Source organism: Chelonia mydas, chromosome 9 (genome assembly GCF_015237465.2).
Source record: "Chelonia mydas isolate rCheMyd1 chromosome 9, rCheMyd1.pri.v2, whole genome shotgun sequence".
Taxonomy (NCBI): domain Eukaryota; kingdom Metazoa; phylum Chordata; order Testudines; family Cheloniidae; genus Chelonia; species Chelonia mydas.
The window spans coordinates 100279796-100300340 of NC_057855.1; the positions used below are offsets into that span (position 1 = coordinate 100279796).

Sequence of the window (20545 nt, forward strand, 5' to 3'; positions counted from 1 at the left end):
GGCCAGAGCAGAGCTGGGGGCATCATGGGGCTGGGTGGTGCTCCCTCCCATGGGGGTTGGCCTGAGCCCCACCGCGCTCCCCTGAATGTTCCTCTGCACCCCCCAGGGGGGCACACCCCTCCGTTTGGGGACCACTATCCTAGACTGAGTAGGTCTCAGATGGACTGTGGTGACTCTCATACCTTCTGCACCCAGGGAGAATGAAGGTAACAAGTCCTTGAACTGAGTTGTACAGATGTAGGGGTTCATTCTGGTCTTTTACACCAACAAACTCATTGCATTAGACGACATTACTGATGATTCACACCAGTACTTGGGCGATCCCTCAGTCCGTCTACATTAGAAGTATCACTGATTTTGCATTCCCTAATACTTGGTGCTTACCTTGTGCATTATTCTTGATTTGGCTGTGACTAGTTGTGACCAGGGTCCTAGTGGGGAGCCAGCTGTGGTCACTCAATTAGGATAACCTGCAAAGAATGGGGCAGACAATCCCCATAAAGCTGCTGGATATTCCAATATTTAGATTCACCAAGCCAGCATAAAACAGCTTCTTTATTACCTTACTGGTTACTCAGAAGTCCAAACAACACAGTTCCCTTAAAGTGATCCAGCCTCAGGCCTTAGCTTCCAGTTCCTGCAATCGAATATGTGTCATTTTTTATTCATGTTCAAAACACAGGTGTTCTCATTCAGCAGCTTCTCCTTCCATATCAGCTATGTTTTGCTTTTGTTCAAGTTCTAGCTGCTGGTTTCTCACTGCAAGCATTTTCGCTGGGTCTGCTTCCTTATCACTAAAAGAAAAGGAGTACTTGTGGCACCTTAGAGACTAACCAATTTATTTGAGCATAAGCTTTCGTGAGCTACAGCTCACTTCATCGGATGCATACTGTGGAAACTGCAGAAGACATTATATACACAGAGACCATGAAACAATACCTCCTCCCACCCCACTCTCCTGCTGGTAATACCTTATCTAAAGTGATCACTCTCCTTACAATGTGTATGATAATCAAGTTGGGCCAATTCCAGCACAAATCCAGGTTTTCTCACCCCACCCCCACCCCCAAACACACACAAACTCACTCTCCTGCTGGTAATAGCTTATCCAAAGTGACCACTCTCCCTACAATGTGCATGATAATCAAGGTGGGCCATTTCCAGAACAAATCCAGGTTTTCTCACCCCCCCCCCCCCACAAACTCACTCTCCTGCTGGTAATAGCTCATCCAAACTGACCACTCTCCTTACAATGTGCACGATAAGCAAGGTGGGCCATTTCCAGCATAAATCCAAGTTTAACCAGAACGTCTGGGGGGGGGGGGCGGGGTAGGAAAAAACAAGGGGAAATAGGTTACCTTGCATAATGACTTAGCCACTCCCAGTCTCTATTTAAGCCTAAATTAATAGTATCCAATTTGCAAATGACTTCCAATTCAGCAGTTTCTCGCTGGAGTCTGGATTTGAAGTTTTTTTGTTGTAAGATAGCAACCTTCATGTCTGTAATTGCGTGACCAGAGAGATTGAAGTGTTCTCCGACTGGTTTTTGAATGTTATAATTCTTGACATCTGATTTGTGTCCATTTATTCTTTTACGTAGAGACTGTCCAGTTTGACCAATGTACATGGCAGAGGGGCATTGCTGGCACATGATGGCATATATCACATTGGTGGATGTGCAGGTGAACGAGCCTCTGATAGTGTGGCTGATGTTATTAGGCCCTGTGATGGTGTCCCCTGAATAGATATGTGGGCACAGTTCCTTATCACAATTCCTTATCACTGGCAATTAACAGATTTTTCAGTTCCTGCTCTGGGGCCTTTTGCTTAAAATACAAACCTCTCTGTAAGCACAATTCTTCCAGGCTTTTTCTGTCAGGATCTTGATCATGGGTCACTCACTTTAACTGATTTTTAATCCTTAAACTCTCCATTATCAAAATTAAATTTTGACAAGCGTGTGGTTCTGATCCAAAACCCAATTAACCTGTGGTAATGTGTATCCTGCCGACTACACCACCGTGACTGGGGTCCTAGTTGGGGCCAGCTGTGGTCACTCAATTAGGGTGAACTGCAAAGAATTGGGCAGACAATCCCCATAAAGCTGGTGGATATTCCAATACTTAGATTCACCAAGACAGCATAAAAGAGTTTCTTTCTTGCCTTACTGGTTACTCAGAAGTCCAAACAACACAGTTCCCTTAAAGTGATCCAGCCTCAGGCCTCCATCCAGGTACTCACGTCAAATATGATGAAAATTTCTGTAAATCTTATTTCATCATATAAAAGAAAAAGTTTTACCAATCCCAAAGGATCAGACACATTACCTTCCAGGTTAATGAATGTTTCAGATCTTACTCAAATACGTGCTACAGCCAATTCTTATTAACTAAACTAAAATTAATTAAAAAACAAAAGAGAGAGAGTATGGTTAAAAAAGTCAATTTACATACAGACATGAGCTCAATTCATTGAGGTGCAGATTCATAGCAGAGATGGTGAGCTTTGTAGTTGCCAAAGAGATCTTTCAGAAATAGTGCATAGTTTATAGTCCAATGTTCAAATATCATATTCAGGGCATACCAGCATAACTGGGACCTCAGTCTTGTGACTCAAATTTCCCCTGATGAAGCCTAAACAGATCTAAGATGACAGACTCAGGACCCAAGGATCTTCTATACAATTTCATGTCTTTTTGACAGGTTGGAGTTTCTTGGGGAACAAAAGGTAATTAGCATGACTTTGAAGGCGGTCCAGTGCCGGTACTTAGCTATAGAATTAACATAAGGCCATTTGCTTCTTCCTCCACCATTCACAGATTATTTGCTGTACATTTCAAAGAGAGATGAATACAGAGATATCCTGTGTTTACAATTCATTTAAAAGCTAGGATGTTCTTTTGACCTCTGAATTATCAGAATACAGCATAGACAGGGACTGTTGATTACATTGTTGACCCCACTCATACATATGTAAATACCAAAAACACAAACATTATCTCCCCACATGTCTTTTGAGGGTTATTTATTTTGCAGGATGTTTAACCCTTTCCAACCATGCATCACAGTAATATATTTGGGGTTGTGTTTACTGGATACTTTAGATCAGACACACTGTTGTACTCTGCATTTCTTTAGAGAAGAACCCTAAATTTAGGCCCAGACCCTCAGAGTTATTAGTCAGCTAACTCCCATTGAAATCAAAGGGAGTTAGACACCTAGATACCCAGGAGGTTCCTAGCCTCTGTCACTACATATTTCAAGTCAATAACCTCGGTGAATACAAATATTACTTTCTTCCATAATTATCTTTCAAGATAAGGTAAGGGAACGTCGCAGAGAATGGGCAGTCCAAAGCCAAGCTAAATGGAGAATTAGAGTGAACAGCTGATAAACCAGACAGACAGGGAGTGGGTGAGAGAATTCAAATATGGCTGAAAGCATGAAGTGAGGTAGAAATGGCTAATGTTATCAAAAAGATAACTGAAAAAAGGATTAACGAGGGAAGTTAGTGGATAGAAGCTAATTTCTGCCTGTATTCAGAACCCAGACAATACAGCTGAGCTACTGTTGATGAGTACTCACTTACAGGGACACAATGGTTTAATTTAAATTTATGCATGTAAGTAATTGCACAGGAGTCCACGCAGTTACCATGCGCCAGTACCACACTGACATTCACACACCCTTAACTTTTATTATTCAAAATTTTTGAAAGAGCAGCACAGAGATGTCTTCCTACCATTGCAGGTCAGCTCTGCTGTCCGAGGCCCCAGTGCAAGTTGGGAGTCGCTCACGGGCCTCAAACAGAGTGACTACGGGTTTACACTAGTCAGTGACCTCTTTATCTGGTTTTAGAATCTTACACTTCGAAATACTCAGTTGGAGCATACAGGGTCAACTCTGCTCAGAGAGAGAATGGAGAGAGGTAGAGTCAGGGTAAGAGTGCAGAGGCCCAGTGCAATGGAGTGGGGTGGGGAGAGAAGGTTACTGACTTCTCAGAAGGACAGGCCTCCAACAGAAAGTGGTTGGGACTCTCTGGACTGAGATGCACTTGTACTGTATTATTCAATATGGATAATTTTTTCTCTTTGTCAATTAAGTTTAATTCTATAACTGACAATCAACTTGGAATCAAGAGCCAACTTACAAAACTTTCCTCAGAGTACTGTTATTTGTCTGTAAAAATACTTTAATTTTATAAAAACATGCTAGAAGATTAATGGGTGTGTCTGTGTAAAACCGACAGACCCCGGTCGTCGGCGGGTGGGATTGAACCTGGGACCTCTGGAGCTTAGTGTATAAGCCTCTACTGCATGAGCTAAAAGCCACGTCGCTCTTTGCTAAGGCTGTAGCAGATTCATTAATCTCTAAGTGGTCTCAGTACCACTCAAGAGGACAGAGCACCAGGAGGTGTGAGGGTTACATCTGCAGCAGGAATGTATCTGTACTATCAGGGTGCTAAATTCTGCTCTCAGCACACACCCCCAGTTCAGCATATCCACAGATATTGAACTGGTTGAATCTGCTGAGTTAATTACTAACATGCACAATTTCTAAGTACCATTATCCTATCCAGCTAGAGAGATTAATATTTTTCCAGTCTGATCAGTATCTAAGTTTTGTGCAATTGTCTCCAATGTCCCATTCATTCCAAAATATAAAGTGATTTGAAACTGTGAAGCTCTATTTTATCCAAAGCAATTGTCCATATTTCTTGTGCTATAAGGTTACAAAGCAAAGTTTTGTCATTACTTAGAGCTACAGAAATACAGCTCTATTCCCAAATTGATAGGCTTCCCTGACTTTGATGGTAATGTTTAGAAAAACAAAACTTGTATTCATGCCAGAATCCAGCCCTCTACTGACACGTTCCCAGAGACAGCCTCAGGCTTAAAAAAGATAAAATGAATCTCCCCAGCAGAGATGTCCAGAGAGAAAACACCATCAGCTCCCCACGCACATACACAGCATCAACTCCCCAATAACCCCCCACACCCGATTGGCTCCCCTCTAACCCTCCCCCCAGCTCCAAACCCCCCACAGTACATATGCCAAGAGAACTCTGTAAAGTGTTCAGAGTAACAGCCGTGTTAGTCTGTATTCGCAAAAAGAAAAGGAGTACTTGTGGCACCTTAGAGACTAACCAATTTATTTGAGCATAAGCTTTCGTGAAGTGAGCTGTAGCTCACGAAAGCTTATGCTCAAATAAATTGGTTAGTCTCTAAGGTGCCACAAGTACTCCTTTTCTTTCTGTAAAGTGTGAACATCCAGCATCAATAACACACATACAAACCATTAGCTCTGCTCCAACACCTCCCTGAGTTCCCCCACACGCCATCAGCTCCCCTCTAATGTCCCCCAACCCCCCACACCCCATCAGCTCCTCTCCAACACCCCCTCCTGAATCTCCCCCACCCCATCTGCTCCCCTCTAACGCCCCCGAAACCTCAAAACCCCACAGTACATGGGCCAAGAGAACACTGTAAAGTGTGAACATCCAGCATCAACCACACACATAAACACACCCTCAGCTCCCTTCCAGTGCCCCCCAAACCTCCCCTGCACCCCATCAGCTCCCCTCCAATTCCCCCCAGAAACACACACAATCAGCTCTCCTCTAACAAGCCCTCAAACCTCCAACATCCCATCAGCTCCCCTCCAACACCCCCACCACATACACAGCATCAACTCCCTACTAATGCCCCCCAAACCCTTTCACAGACACTATCAGCTCCCCTTTAAACCCCCCCCTCCACCATGAATTCACATCTGTGCTTCCCCTTCTGCAAGACTCAGAGCCCTTCCTCTTCTACCAGCTCAGACCTGGAGGGACCCACCTTACCACAGGACCCTCTGCTCTCCTTGCAGTCTGAGGACAGACAGACACTTTGCTCCCAAGATTAGCCGTTAAGTGTCCCCAAATAAGCACCGAGAGCCAGAAGAAACAGGCCCCAAACTCCAGAGTTGCTGATTACACAGCAGGATTAGCAACATGTAAAGGGAAAACTAGAAATGCAGCTGGCTACCAGTTCCCAAAGAACTCCCTGCACCTGTCATAGAATATCAGTGTTGGAAGGGACCTCATCTAGTCCAACCCCCTGCTCAAAGCAGGACCAATCCCCAATTTTTGCCCCAGATCCCTATATGGCCCCCTCAAGGATTGAGCTCACAACCCCGGGTTTAACAGGCCCATGCTCAAACCACTGAGCTATCCCTCCCCCCTAAATATGGAACGCTTCACGAATTTGTGTGTCATCCTTGCGCAGGGGCCATGCTAATCTTCTCTGTATCGTTCCAATTTTAGTATATGTGCTGCTGAAGCAAGTTCTGTGATAGTGCAGAACTCAGGAAGAGGTGCATAGACTTTATCACAAGACAGGCACCCTGGAGACTTATAGCAGGCACGTTTATACTAGCAGACTGGGACTAGAGAGCACAGGCAGAGATATGATTGTTTAGCACTTCCTAAGCCTTTTTAGTTACACTAACCACCTGAACTCCCTTACCTAAAGGGCCTATTTGATTACTGATAAAGTCTTACATGGATACGAGAAACCTGCACTTCTTGCACAGAACAATTAGGAGAGAAAGGAGACAACGGAGATGGAAGAAGAGGGTGTATGTAGGGAAGGGGAAGTTTCAAGTCCAGTGATTTAAGTGCAGGCCTGTGACTCCAGACTTCACAAGTTTTAGCACTTTGAGATCTACTAAGGAAAAACATTCTCTAAGAACTAGGTATTCTCTAAGAACTCCTAACTCCACTATGACCATGCTGTTCTCTTTGACGATCAGCTCTTCCCTGCTGAAAAATGGGGATAAAAATACTATTACTTATTTACTGTACTAACCTACATGCAAGTGCTCTAGTAAAGCTATTCCTTTCCTAACATCATCCTCACCATGCTGGTGGAGTCCCCTTTTATATAAATTTTCCCCAGCATGCCTTTGTGGGGGCTGGCCCCTTAAATTGGCACAAGCCAACAGCTGCAGGCTTGCAGGATAGATTTTGCAACTAGTAGTATTTCCTGGCTCTTTCAGCTGGTAAGTACCTACTATGATTTTCCCCTTTGCTTTGCTGTAGAAACTGGTTAGTTATCCTGCTTTCCTGTCTCATAGAAGTGCTGGGGCTCAGTAGTTATACCTGTAAAGAGCTGTTAAAATGTAGCTAGTAAGTAATTAGGAAAGTCAAATGATAGGATCACCCTGAAAGGAACTAAAAGTTTACTTCAAAATAAACGGGTGTGTCAGACTATGCTGGCAAAGCTCCTCCCCAAACAGTCTGCAGGGATTAGGAGGAAGGGTAGTGGCCCTATCTAATGGTCCCTTATACTTAAACAATGGTAGTATGGCTGACTAGAACATCCTACAGGCCTTGGGGAGGATCTACCTTGCCCTAGCAGAGTGTAAGGGCACAGAGCTGGTCTGGGCGTGCTGCTGGTTCCCTGAAGATAACAAGGTACGGGTAACGGGGGTGGCTACTTTTTGAGGGCTCTGGTCTTCTCTCCCAGAGCTACAGAGCAGAGGAAAAACCATTGTTAGCATGGCGCGGCTGCCTGTGATGGAGAATGGCACTCCCAGAACAAGAAGTGTTGGTGCAACAGTCTGTACTGATACCCAAGCATCTCCGTTAAGGCACCTAGTTCTGTGTTTGGGTGCTGAAATTGGCACTCGGGCACCACGATGCTAATGGGGGCGCTCAAGGTCAATGGCTGTCTCTGTGCCTTGTGATCTCTAGGCCCTGTGCTGCATGCTATGGCCAGGGCACTGCTATTTCTGTGAGTCTGTTAGTTCTTCATTGATGCTATAACTGAGATCATGGTTTACCAGGGTAGGCAGTGAGCTAAAGCCAGTGCATGGCAGAATTCTGAAATAGAAACTAGTAATAAAGAGAAGCTGGTTCACGCAGCAAATGGCTTTTCATTTCACAATATTCGTTAATGTGCTGACCTCGCAGCCAGCCTCCTACCAGCCACAGGAAAAAGTGTAATTCTGTGGTAACTATAACTCTGAGCACAAATTACAGGCCTGCAAACATCCTATTACACAGGTTTGTTTTCAGTGCTAAAATAATGGTATATTTCAACAGTTGGCAACCAATAAAGAAGTCTGAATGCCAAAGTCTTTTTAGCAGAAAGGTACATAGGGAAGGGGCAGATTGAAAAGAAAAAGGCTGCACTGTTCCTGGAAAACTTCATTACCAGGCAGTGGTATCTTATGGGCCAATCTATCACTACTCTGAATGTGTTCAAATTCAGAGCCGATTAAGCTTGGTAGAACCTCAACATGCCTCTTTCAACAAATTACCTCTTGCTGGGCTAATTAGCCTTACTTAGGGCTTGTCTACATGAGGAAATTGACTCTCACAGCTAGAGTGAAATAACCCTAATAATAATTATTCTGCTATTGCTATGCCAGTCAGTTTTCCCATGTAGGGAAGCCCAAAGAGAACTATGCACTCTTCTAAATCAAAGTGAATTATAGTTCCATAATGTATCTTACCAGCATCTCTCTTGCCATATGAAATCTGCTTTTAATATGCTTGTTTCAAATCTCTTTATATTGAACACTTAATTGCTAATTATAAGTCAATTAGGAAATGGTGAACAATAAACACTTTTCTCAGTTCAAAAGTAGTCATAAACTCTTCACACAACAAATCATCATCTAAAGGAAAACAATCCTTGTGATCTTTTAGAACTCACCAGTGAACTTGGGCATGTGCTTCCTGCAGGAAAGACTTGAGCTTGGAGCTGCTCCTTTCCAGAGTCAAGCAGAAGGCTTCACTGCAGGGCTGTTTTGCACACTGCAAATACTCTTAAGAATAAAATGGTGGCTCCCTCATACATGTGCATTATGATAGTCTTTAATTACATGATCACATTATATGTCTTCCACAGGACTGCTGCCTCATTTAGCATACAGCATGGATAACTATTTAGTAATTCCTTGTGTGCTTTTGATGGTGCTTATATCATAGTTTCTTAATTCATCACAAACACTGAATTTATCTTCACAACACCCTGTGAGATGAGTTGTTATCCCCATTTACATGCAGGGAACTGAGGCATGGATTAAAGACACTGTTTAAAAAATGCTAACTAATTTTGGGTGTCTCCTTCAAAAGCCAAAGGGCCTGAGTTTTTATTTTTGAGTATGTAATATTTTAAATGTTCAAAGCTTGAATTCCATTGACCTCAGTTATTGCTGAGCACTCACAACTATACTGACAATCAGACCCCAGGTATCTCATGCGGGACACCCAAATAATGGGGCACACAATTAGTGATCACTCGTGCAGTTTGATTTAAGAGACTTGCTCAGCATCACATAGAAACTCTGTGGCAGAGGCAGGAATAGAATCCAGTTTTCTAGGGCAGCATTCAATTGCCTTAACCATGAGAACTATCTTTTCTCTTCCTGTTGTCCTCAACCTCATTCACTTACACACCTTCCAACCTCTGCAACAAATGAGGCAGGGTCCTACAGACAACAGCCTTCTTCACTACACAGCCCTGATTCATCCCCAGGGCAGGTCCAGCCTGTGTACTGAATGAGGCAGGTTCCTGAGGAAAATAGCACGTGATCGTGTAATTCAGGACTGTAACATAATGCATAAGCACAAGGGGGCTCAATGAGAGTTGCATGTGTATCCTTAATTCTGGCATTTCCTAACTTTTGAGTGGTTGGCTGTGTGATCTTAATGTTCGTTTAATATATTAACTCCTTAAATTTTAAAAAAACAAAACAAATTGCCATACAGAACTATATTGACCTTCCCCATGCAGATCATCATCAAGGTGCAGGTAATCATCAAGTTTCAGATCTTTGCCATCAGAACTAACTGTGTAACTGGTAGCAATAGAAGGCTGTTATCATCTACATGGACCTGCCAGTACAGGGGAATGAGATACATGCTTTGCCAGTGGATTTCACAGCTGTTTGCTGACAGCAGAGGAATGAGGAGACTGGGGACTCCTGGGTTCAGTTCCAGGTTCTGTAGGGAAGCTACAGACCCTGTGTCCCCTAACTCCTGCCCTCTGCTGTTCTGCTCCTGCCCTTCCCCGCCCACTTCTTCCTCCCTCCATCTTCTGTCCTCCTGACTCCTGTTCCTCTCCCCTCTGCATTTGAGTCAAGTCACTCCATTCCCTCCTTCCCCTTGTCATTGCCTGGGCCCAGCAGGTGGGCATCCATCTCTCCTGTACTCTCAGTCTCCCTGCTCTCAGTTCTGGTGCCTGGCACCACGGTGGCCCCCAGCAACCAAGAGGAGCAATTGCAGGAAAAAGAGCCTGCTCAGCCCCTGCACTTCAGGGAAGGACCATGCACTGTGGGGATGGCACATAAGAGATGTGAGGGCACAGAGACTGCTTATGACGGACAGAATCTTCAGAGAATTTAGCTGCCAGGCTCTGAGCAAGTCTCTACTGGGCATTTGTGAACGGCGATCTTTCAGGGTTCTAACTTGGCCAAATTTGGGTGTATTGTCACAGGGATGACAAGTCACATCCCTGACATCAGAGAGACCTCATCCTTCACCAAAGGCTCTTACGCTGTCATGGGATAAGGGGGAAGGTCCTCTCATGGATCAGTAACTGGTTAAAAGACAGGAAACAAAGGTAGGGATAAATGGTCCATTTTTGGAATGGAGGGGTAAATAGTGGAGTCCCCCAGGGGTCTGTACTGGGACCTGTGCTGTTCAACATATTCATCAATGATCTGGAAAAAGGAGTAAACAGAGAGATGCCAAAGTTTGCAGATGATACAAACTACTCAAAATAGTTAAGTCCAAAGCAGACTGTGAAGAGTTACAAATGGATCTTACAGAACTCTAGGCTCTAGACTGTTCTCAATGGTAGCAGATGACAGAACGAGGAGTAATGGTCTCAAGTTGCAATGGGGGAGGTTTAGATTGGATATTAGGAAAAACTTTTTCACTAAGAGGGTGGTGAAACACTGGAATGCGTTACCTAGGGAGGTGGTAGAATCTCCTTCCTTAGAGGTTTTTAAGGTCAGGCTTGACAAAGCCCTGGCTGGGATGATTTAACTGGGACTTGGTCCTGCTTTGAGCAGGGGGTTGGACTAGATGACCTTCTGGGGTCCCTTCCAACCCTGATATTCTATGATTCTATGATTCTATGAACTGGGTGACTGGACAACAAAATGGCAGATGAAATTCAATGTTGAAAACAGCGAAGTGATGATGCACATCAGAAAACAATTCCCAACTATACATATAAAATGATAGGGAGTCTAAATCAGGGGTGGGCAAACCTTTTGGCTCAAAGGCCACATCGGGGTTGCAAAACAGTATGGAGGGCAGGGTAGGGAAGGCTGTGCCTCCCCACACAGCCTGGCCCCTACCCCCTATCCGCCCCCTGACCGTCCCCCTCAGAACCCCCGACCCATCCACCCCCCCCCGCTCCTTGTCCCCTGACCACCCCTAACTATCCCACCAGGACCCCACACCCTATCCAACCACCCTGCTCCCTGTCCCCTGACTGTCCCAACCCCTATCCACACCCCCGCCCCCTGAGACTTCCATGCCTATCCAACCTCCCCCTCCCCCCGCTCCCTGTCCCCTAACTGCCCCCCAGGACCTCACCCCCTATACAACCCCCAGCCTGTCTCCTGACCGCCCCCACGCCGAACCTCTGCCCCATCCAAGCACTCCCTGTCCCCTGACTACTCCCTGGGACTTCCTGCCCCTTATCCAAACCCCCTCCCCCCACCCCCTTACCAGGCCGCTCAGAGCAGCAGGACAGGCTTATTTGAAATCCTGGGAGGTGGGCGGGCACAAGCCGCGCTGCCTGCATAGCTGCAGGGGAGGGGCTGGGGGCGAGCCTCCCCAACCGGGAGCTCAGGGGCTGGGCAGGACGGTCCCATGGGCCATAGTTTGCCCACCCCTGGTCTAAATTATCTGTTACCATTCAAGAAAGAGCTCTTGGAGTCATTGAACAGATGTTTTCAGAGAACTATCCACAATGTGCAGCAGTAGTCAAAAAAGCTAACAATGTTAGGAACCCTAAGGAAAGGGATAGCTAATAAGACAGTAAATATCATAATGCCACTAGATAAAATCTATGGTACACCCACACCTTGAATACTGTTTGCAATTCCAGTTATCACATCTCAAAAAGACAGATTTGAATTGGAAAAGATTCGGGGGGCGGGGGGGATATTATTAGAGCCATGGAACAGCATCCCTATATAGGAGAGATTAAAAAGACTGCAGCTGGTCATCTTAGAAAAGAAACAACTAAGGGAGGATATAATAGAGGTCTATAAAATCATGACTGGTGTGGAGAAAGTGAATGAGGAAGTGTTCTCATGTTATGTGAAGGGATAAATAACTAAGGCATCACCTAATGAAATTAAGAGACAGCAGGCTTAAAACAAACATAAGAAAGTACTTCTTCACATAGTGAAAAGTCAACCTGTAGAACTTTGTTGCAAAGGGATGTTGTGAAAGTCAAAAGTATAACTGGGTTCAAAAACAAATTAGAAAAGTCATGGAGGACAGGTCCATCAATGGCTATTAGCCAAGATGGTCAGGGTTGCAAACACATGCTCTGGGTGTCCCTAAGCCTCTGACTGCCAGAAGCTGGGGATGGATCATGTGATAACAGATCTGTTCTGTTTCAGAGTAGCAGCTGTATTAGTCTGTATCCGCAAAAAGAAAAGGAGTACTTGTGGTACCTTAGAGACTAACATTTATTTGAGCATAAGCTTTCGTGAGCTACAGCTCACTTCATTGGATGCTCTTCTGATCATTCCCTTTGAAGCATCTGGCACTGGTCACTGTTGGAAAACAGGATACTGAGTTAGATGAACTCTGGTCTGACCCAGTATGGCCATTCTTATGTTAACCCCTGCAAAGTCTCTGCTCCAAAGAATGGAGGCACCAAGGCATCTCAATGAAATAACTGTCTGAATGTTAATGGATGGAAAAACATACTTCCCTTAATACTGGTCTTGGAAAAACCTGAAACATTTTAGCTGATGCTTCCCAAAACATTCACCCACAGGCCGATACCAGGCATGAAAAACTTCATCCCAAATAGTTTGGCAAATTTTATAAGCAACTGAAAACAGGGTCTTATAATAATGGAAACATCAGGCACACTTAACTGTAGGCAGCTGTACCTACATCACCTATTCTAAATCTGCCAAATAAAGCACACAACCCCTCCCAGCACTCTCTTCGGGAAAATCTCCCACTGACTTCAGTGCTTATAAATCCGTTTAAGGTATCTGTGTATGAAAGGTCATATATACATGTAAGATCATTATCATTAAATAGCATGAGTCCTGACTTCATGACAATAGCTGAAACTATTTTAAAACCTCTCAATCAAAACTTAACATGTTGCTGTGTCTAGGTGTAAAAATGCAGATATCAGGATATACAAGATGTTTGTATCTGCAGTAATATGAGGATGACTGTCATAAACACTAATCCTTTCTCTAAATAAGTCTCTCTTGCTTTAGGACTGAACTATTACAATAAAATTAATCAAAATAGTTTCCATTTGATAATGGAAAAACCCCACTATAAAAAACATAGTTTGCCTCAGTCATTTAAAAGTTTCAGTACAGAGTGTTTAAAACTAGATATTGATCTTTCCCAGCTTCAAATCACATCTTAAACTAATTCAGTAATGTGTGGCACATGAAAGCTTACATTAATGGATAATACTCCAAGAAAAATGCCCAATCCTATAAACAGCTATATATAATAGAAACAAGAGGCAGAATGAAATAGCAGGCTGTTACTGTTACCATAAAAATGTGTTAAATGTATGTTGTAAATTGACTGGCTTAAGATCTAGCCAAGTTGATGAAGTAGGACTTGATTTCTCAGTGCATAATATAAATCTGGGGCTCACTCCAGCAAGGCTGAATATAACTCCTTGTTCCTGGCCATGGGATTTAAGCAACTCTAGCCAGCATTGTGATATACCAATATAAACCTCCATACCCACGCAGAACAAATCCCAGTGTGTCTTTTCTCTACTCCCATTAAAGTAACATATTGTGTATAGACAGAACTCCAGTTTCAGAACAAACAGCCACAGGAACAAGCAAAGACACTGTGTCAAACCTTGCATCTCTTTCATTGCTAGCAATCCCCCTGGATTTCACTGGCAAATAAGAGCAGAATGTGTCTAACATGTACAAATCAGTCCCATGTACAGAATGGAGGGACCTGAAATTCGTTAGGTGATATTCATGCTGAAACAAATAGTTTAAATGGAATTAACATACAACTATATAAGGACAGAACCCTACAGATGCTCTCTGCTGCATGCCATTCCAAAAGCAGCAACACGTTGTTATTGACTCCTAGTGCCTGAGGATCAGCTAGGCAAGTGCTTAAAATAAGGGCAAAAGCAAACTAAATAGCATTTGTGCTATACTGTCATTGACCTTCTTACATCAGAGATGGATTTGAATAATTACCCTGAAAGCCAGCAAAATGCACACAGTGTGGGGCTTCCTGAGTAGGGCTGGATTTCAGTGGTGTCCAGCTGTGAGTCTCAAGACTAAGAATCTCCTTTTAAGAAAAGAACAGATAGTTAAAGAACATACTTCAAAAGGAAGTGTTGTAACCGCTTAAAGACCATTACACATGAACACTGGTTGCACAGATATTCTGGTAGGCCATCATACATCCTTTCCAGTCAACAACCGCTGAACTGCATGCAAAATACCTCCAACTCTTGAGTTGGGGAGCATAAAAATAAGTACAACCAATTAAAACTACAGGCCAAACTCTGGCCTCCTGTAAGCATCCCGTCCCGTCCGTGTGTCTCCTCCCCCCCCCCCCCCCCCCCCCCCCCCCTCACGCAGCCGATGCCAAAATATCGCTCTTTATGTACTCTGAATTTAAAACCCTCTACAGAGCCCCGTTCCAGACCTGAATTCATGACCAACATAGGGAACAAGAAGCCCTGAAGGTCAGATCCACAAATAACTATAAAATCCTTAAACTTGTAGTTTGCCCCACCTCAGAGAGCTTATAGTCAATCTCTTTGGTATATAACTGTACAGTACCCTACATAATGGGGGCTAGGGCCTCTAAGCACTGCTGTGACACAAATCATGGGATCATGTAGTTAGACTGAATCATAATGCAAGTGCACAGGGAGCCTTCATTATGGTATTTCCTAAATTTTGTGTTTGACTTTGCAGCCTTAGTAATGTGTGGAAAGCGATGACTAAAGGGGAATATGATAGAAGTCTATAAAATCATGACTGGTGTGGAGAAAGTAAATAAGGAAGTGTTGTTTACATCTTCTCACAAGAACTAGGGGTCACCAAATAAAATTAATAGGCAGCACGTTTAAAACAAACAAAAGGAAGTATTTCTTTCACCTAATGCACAGTCAACCTGTGGAACTCCCTGCCAGAGGATGTTGTGAAGGCCAAGACTAGAACAGGGTTCAAAAAAGAATTAGATAAGTTCATGGAGGATAGGTCCATCAATGGCTATTAGCCAGGGTGGACAGGGATGGTGTCCCTCACCTCTGTTTGCCAGAAGCTGGGAATGGGCAACATGGGATGGATCACTTGATTACCTGTTCTGTTCATTCCCTCTGGGGCACCTGGCATTGGCCACTGTCAAAAGACAGGATAGTGGGCTAGATGGATCTTTGGTCTGACCCAGTATGGCCATTCTTATGTGTAATATCCTAGGCTTTCAAAAAAACAAACTGAATGAACTCTGTTTATTCAATCATATGGACGCTGATATGGCTCATTAGTAAGGGTTGCAATCTTTAGATCTACTTGAACTAATGGAGTAACTGACAGCAGTAGTAGGCTCTCCTCCTCAGTGGACCAGCACTAAAGGGAGATGAAACATTTTGTGAATGGGGTTCACAGATGTTTTCTCTCAGCAGAGGAATGGTGAGACTCAAACCTTGGCCTCCATTCCCAGCTCTTCAGGGGACTGTGCTCTAGGGGGCAAAACTCTTCTGCCCATTCCCTCCACCCAAAAGTGTGACCTCTCTGCCCTGCTCTCTCTAACATGTCCCTGTCCTATCTCTTCTCCACCCTGGCTCATCTAACCCATCTCCTCACCTAGACAATCCCAGTCTTCACTCAACAGGTTTCTCATCCCAGTCTCCCTGCTCAGTTTGCACTGCTGCCCCCAGCTCCTTGTCCCAATCTCTGCACAGCCAGTCCCAGTTCCCCCAGGCTTCTCATCAGATCTTCCTCCTGTCCAACTGGGTCTCAGTCCCAGTTTCCTTCCCTGCCAGTCAGTCTTCCACCCAGTCGCCCCACACTTCCCCTTCCAAGATTTGTCCACCCAGTCCCACCCCCATCCCAACTCCCAGTCTTTCCGTCCCTACCTTTCCACCAGCCACCAGTCCAGTGTCTTCCCCCCACCAGCTATTTGTCCTAATCTATTTCCTATTCCCCCTGCAATTTGAATCAAGCAGCTGCCTCCTCCATGCCACCTGGGCCCAGCAGGGGGGCATTTAGTGCTTAGGAGAGAAGCTCTCTCTGCTCTCTGTTCAGGCCTCCAGACCCCAGCACAACCTGCAGCAGCTCAGAGCAGCAATTACAGGGAAAGTCCTACTAAGCCCCAGTCTGGAGTATGCCCAGTGCAGGCAAAATCTTTAGGCATTTAACTGGCAAACTTTAAAGTCTCTAATGAGTATGTGTGAACTGCAACTGAGGGCACATCTCTACTGGCAGAGTTACAGCACAGTTACAGTGCCGCTCAGAGAGCGCTGAAGGAAAACCGCTGTTGTGTGTTCACACTGTCAGCTGCCTGTGCAATAGCGTTTGCACTTGCAGTGGTATTTGGAGCAGTGCACTCTGGGCAGCTATCCCACAGAGCATCTCTTTCTCTTCTGCCGCTAACTTGTGGGAAGCCAGAGGAGGTCACGGGGCATCCTGGGTCCTGTCCCATTGACCTGTGATGCATTGCTTCACATCCCAGCAATCCCTGTGCTTCTGTCCGCATTTAGCACCATCTTTCAACGGTTTGTGTACGGTGCACCCTGTCTCTTCGGGCTGCAGGAACGGATCCCGAACTGTTGACCAGTATGCTGTTCGCTCTGACCAACGTGTCCCGAGTGGCAGTGCAGTTATTCCTTAAACTACAGAGGCAGGAGGAGTGCAACATTGATCTAACCACACATAGTAGCTACAACACGAGCGTGCTTGTGGCATTCACAGAGGTGCTGACCACAGTGGAACGCTGCTTTTGGGCTCAGGAAACAAGCACTGAGTGGTGGGATCACATCATGATGCACGTCTGGGATGAGGAGCAGTGGCTGCAGAACTTTCGGATGAGGAAAGCCACATTCATGGCACTGTGTGATGAGCTCACCCCAGCCATGCAGTGAAAGGACGTAAGAATGAGAGCTGCCCTGCCGTTGGAGAAGCGTGTGGTGACTGCACTATGGAAGCTGGCTACTCCAGACTGCTACTGCTTGGTTGCTAATCAGTTCGGAGTGCGCAAGTCTACCATTGGACTCGTGCTGACGGAAGCGTGCAGGGCTATTAGTTGCATCCTGCTCTGAAATACTTTGCACAAATGGGCTTCCCTAAGTACGGAGGGGTGATAGATGGCATTCAGAGTCCAATTCTGGCACCAGCCCACCTAGGCACTGAGTACATTAATTGGAAGGAGTATTTCTCTATGGTTCTCCAGGAGCTTTTGGATCACCATGGGCATTTCCCAGACATTAATGCAGGCTGGTCTGGAAAGGTGCATGACGCACGCATCCTTCAGAACACTGGCCTGTTCAGGAAGCTGCAAGCAGGGACTTTCTGCCCAGACCAGAAGATCACCGTAGGGGAAGTCGAAATGCCCGCTGTGAGCCTCGGAGACTCCGCCTACCCGTCCATGCCACGGCTTATGAAGCCAGGCACCTTGACCGCACCAAGGAGCGGTTCAACAGCAGGCTGAGCTGGTGCAGAATGACTGTGGCGTGTGCTTTCGGCCGTTTAAAAGCCTGCTGGCGCTGCCTGTAGGGGTGGCTGGACCTGGCCGACAACCCTAGTCCCAGGCTCATAGCCGGGCGCTGGCGCTCCACGGGGTGCGTGGCGGGAGGGCGAAAGCTTCACCCGGGGCTGGAGCGCAGAGGCCCGGGGGCTGGAGGCGGCGCAGCCGGAGGCCAGGGCTCTGAGCGGGGCCCCAGGGAGCAGCCACGCCTTGGGGGCTGCAGTTTGACGCTGCCGGCTGGAGCCCCGGCCGCCCTGCGGGCTGCTCAGGCCCGGTCGGCCAGGCCGGCTCCGCCCCCCACGAGCCGGGGGAGGGGCACAGACCGGGCGCCCCCCAAGGCCCCGCTCGGGGCTCCCCCGGTTCCCCCGCCGCCGGGGAGGCCCCAGCCCGCTCCTGCCGCCGCCCGCAGCTCTGCGCCCGGCCCCGGCCCCGCTCCGGGGGGGCCTGCTCGGCCCGGCCCGGCCCGGCCCCCAGCACGGCGGGGACCGCGACCTGTCCCGGGCGGGGCCCGGCCGCCGCCCCGCCCCGGAGCCGCTTCCCGCGCGGCAGGAGCGGGCGGGGCCCTCGGCAGGGGCGGGGCAGGAGCGGGCGGGGCCCTGGCCGGGGGCGGGGCCGGGGCAGGCAGCTCGGGCCTGGCGGCTCCGCTCGCGCGCCGGCGGGAAGCCCGGCGCCCAGGGTGTCGCGTGTGAAGGCCGCCGGCCGTTGCGCATCGTGATTGTCGCGATCGTGGCTCGGCGAGGTTTTGCGTCTCACCAGCTCCCAGTGCCGCCGCCGCCCCCACTTTGCCCTTATTCGAGATGGCCGCTGCCTCCCCCTGAGGACCAGGGGACCGAGGCTATAGGCTGCCCTCAGTCAAGATGGCGGCCAGCCCCAGGCGGCTCTGCGTGAGGCTGCCCCTAGTGAAAATGGCCTCCCAGGGGGCTGAGGCCAGGCTGGCCTCGGGGAAGATGGCGGCCGCCTGCGCTCCCGGGAAGGAGAAGGGGGCCGTGAGGAGGCGCCTGGGCCCCTAGAACAGCCTTCCCCGGGGTGACTGAACCCCAGGCCTTTCCCCAGCTGCCTGAGCCGCCCGGGTTTTATGGCCAGGCAGTTGCTTTGGCAGCCCTAAGAGGGGCCCTCATGCAATGAACCATAGAGCAAAAGGCGCGTGGGCAGAGTAACCGCAGTGCAGGCCCTATTGCAGGAAAGAGCCATAGAGCTGGAGGGGGTGGGAGTGCGCCCTCTCGTGGCTGGAGCGCGTCACTGCCGCTCAGCAGGTGCGGACGGACTGAGTCTGATCCGGTGATGCTGCTCCCGTGGGCGCTAGGGACCCAGCTCCGCGAGCCCTGGTCCCCAGGTGCACTGGGGCATGGGGCTGAGCCTGCGCCCGGGCAGACGGGGCAGTGGGATTGGCAATGGAGGGAGAGAGCCTGGGGGCTGCTGGATACGCAGCGTGAAAACCCAGTGTGTAAATGGTGACTTCCTGTCATTAGGCAAATGAAGCCATGTCTAATCATCTCATTATGCAAATGAATTCATGCCCTAATCTGCAGACTGGTGGACCCTCAGCCTTAACAAATGTGAGCAGTGACAAGTGGCTGTGGGGCAGGGAGAGAACGGGAGGGGTAGGAAACTGAGGGGGAATATGGTAGGGCAGGGAGCTGTTGGGGAGCATGATGATGTGAGGGGCAGGGACAGGATAGCGAAGAAGGAGGGGGATAGAGAGTGCCAGGGTGAAAGAACTGTTGGGAAACCAGTGCTAGGGGGGACTCCCGGCCCAGCAGGGAGGCTGCCCTTCTAATCAGTCAATTCCAGGTTGAATTCCTGAACCAGAGATGGTAAAACATGGAACCCTGACACAGACACACTGGATCAGACCCAGGTCCCATCTAGTCCAGTGTCCTGTCTCTGAACAGTGACCAGCACCAAATGCTTCAGAGGAAGATGCAAGAAACCGCATAGTAGCAGTTATGGGTTAATCTGCCCTTCGCACTAGGTTTCATCCTGGTCTAACAGTTAGATTGGTTTAGGCCCTAAAGCAGGAGGTTTAGTATCCCTACTAAAGTGTAGTTGTCATTCATTATAACTCTGGACAGTCATTAGATACATATAAATGACCAGTTGCTTTTTTTAATCTTGTTAAATTCTTGGCCTCAACTACTTCCTGTGGCAGTGAGTTCCACTGACTAATTAGAGGTTGTTTGAAAAAATATTTCTTGTTACCAATTTTGAATTTGCCCCTTTTTAACTTCATTGACTGGCCCTCAGTTCTTACGTTGCAATGCAGGGAGGGCAGAAGTTGGACTGGAGCCTTTGCCCTCAAGGTTCAAGCAAGAATGAAACCAAAACGACCAGACTATTTATTTTTATCACATCATTTTTTTTCAGGGTCTGACTCTTAATTTTTGAGCCCTTCGCTTGGCAGCATGGCAGGAATGACTCACTGCAATAGAACCAAGTTAACAGCAGAGGGTATTGGCTTGTATAAAGCACTGGCTGTAATCTGCTGACTGCTGTGGAGGAACGCAGTACTCCTGTAAAAAGAATAGGAGTACTTGTGTCACCTTAGAGATGAACAAATTTGTTTCAGCGTAAGCTTTCGTGAGCT

At 47.1% G+C, this 20545-nt stretch overlaps 1 protein-coding gene, 1 long non-coding RNA gene and 1 other non-coding gene across 7 annotated transcripts in view; 1 reads left to right on the forward strand and 2 right to left on the reverse strand.

Annotated features, from left to right (window-relative positions):
- Positions 1–6223: 6223 nt before the first annotated feature.
- Positions 6224–6326, reverse strand: LOC114018580. The gene has a single exon (XR_003563872.1). It is a non-coding gene; the product is annotated as a U6 spliceosomal RNA (small nuclear RNA).
- Positions 6327–6949: 623 nt separating this feature from the next.
- GDPD2 (glycerophosphodiester phosphodiesterase domain containing 2) overlaps positions 6950–20545 on the forward strand; it is a 36491-nt gene continuing 22895 nt past the window's right edge. Inside the window, exon 1 of one of the 5 annotated variants that reach the window (XM_043522694.1) lies at positions 6950–7043. The gene's annotated coding sequence lies outside the window, so the exon portion shown is untranslated. Of the gene's footprint in view, positions 7044–7321; positions 7459–20545 lie in introns of those variants that run through there. The other 4 variants (XM_007056132.4, XM_043522697.1, XM_027818506.3 and 1 more) reach the window with 4 other exon arrangements.
- On the reverse strand, positions 12746–17166 carry LOC122461732. Its single transcript, XR_006283869.1, has 3 exons — positions 17146–17166; positions 14460–14553; positions 12746–12797 (listed from the first exon to the last, which is right to left on the reverse strand). It is a non-coding gene; the product is annotated as an uncharacterized LOC122461732 (long non-coding RNA).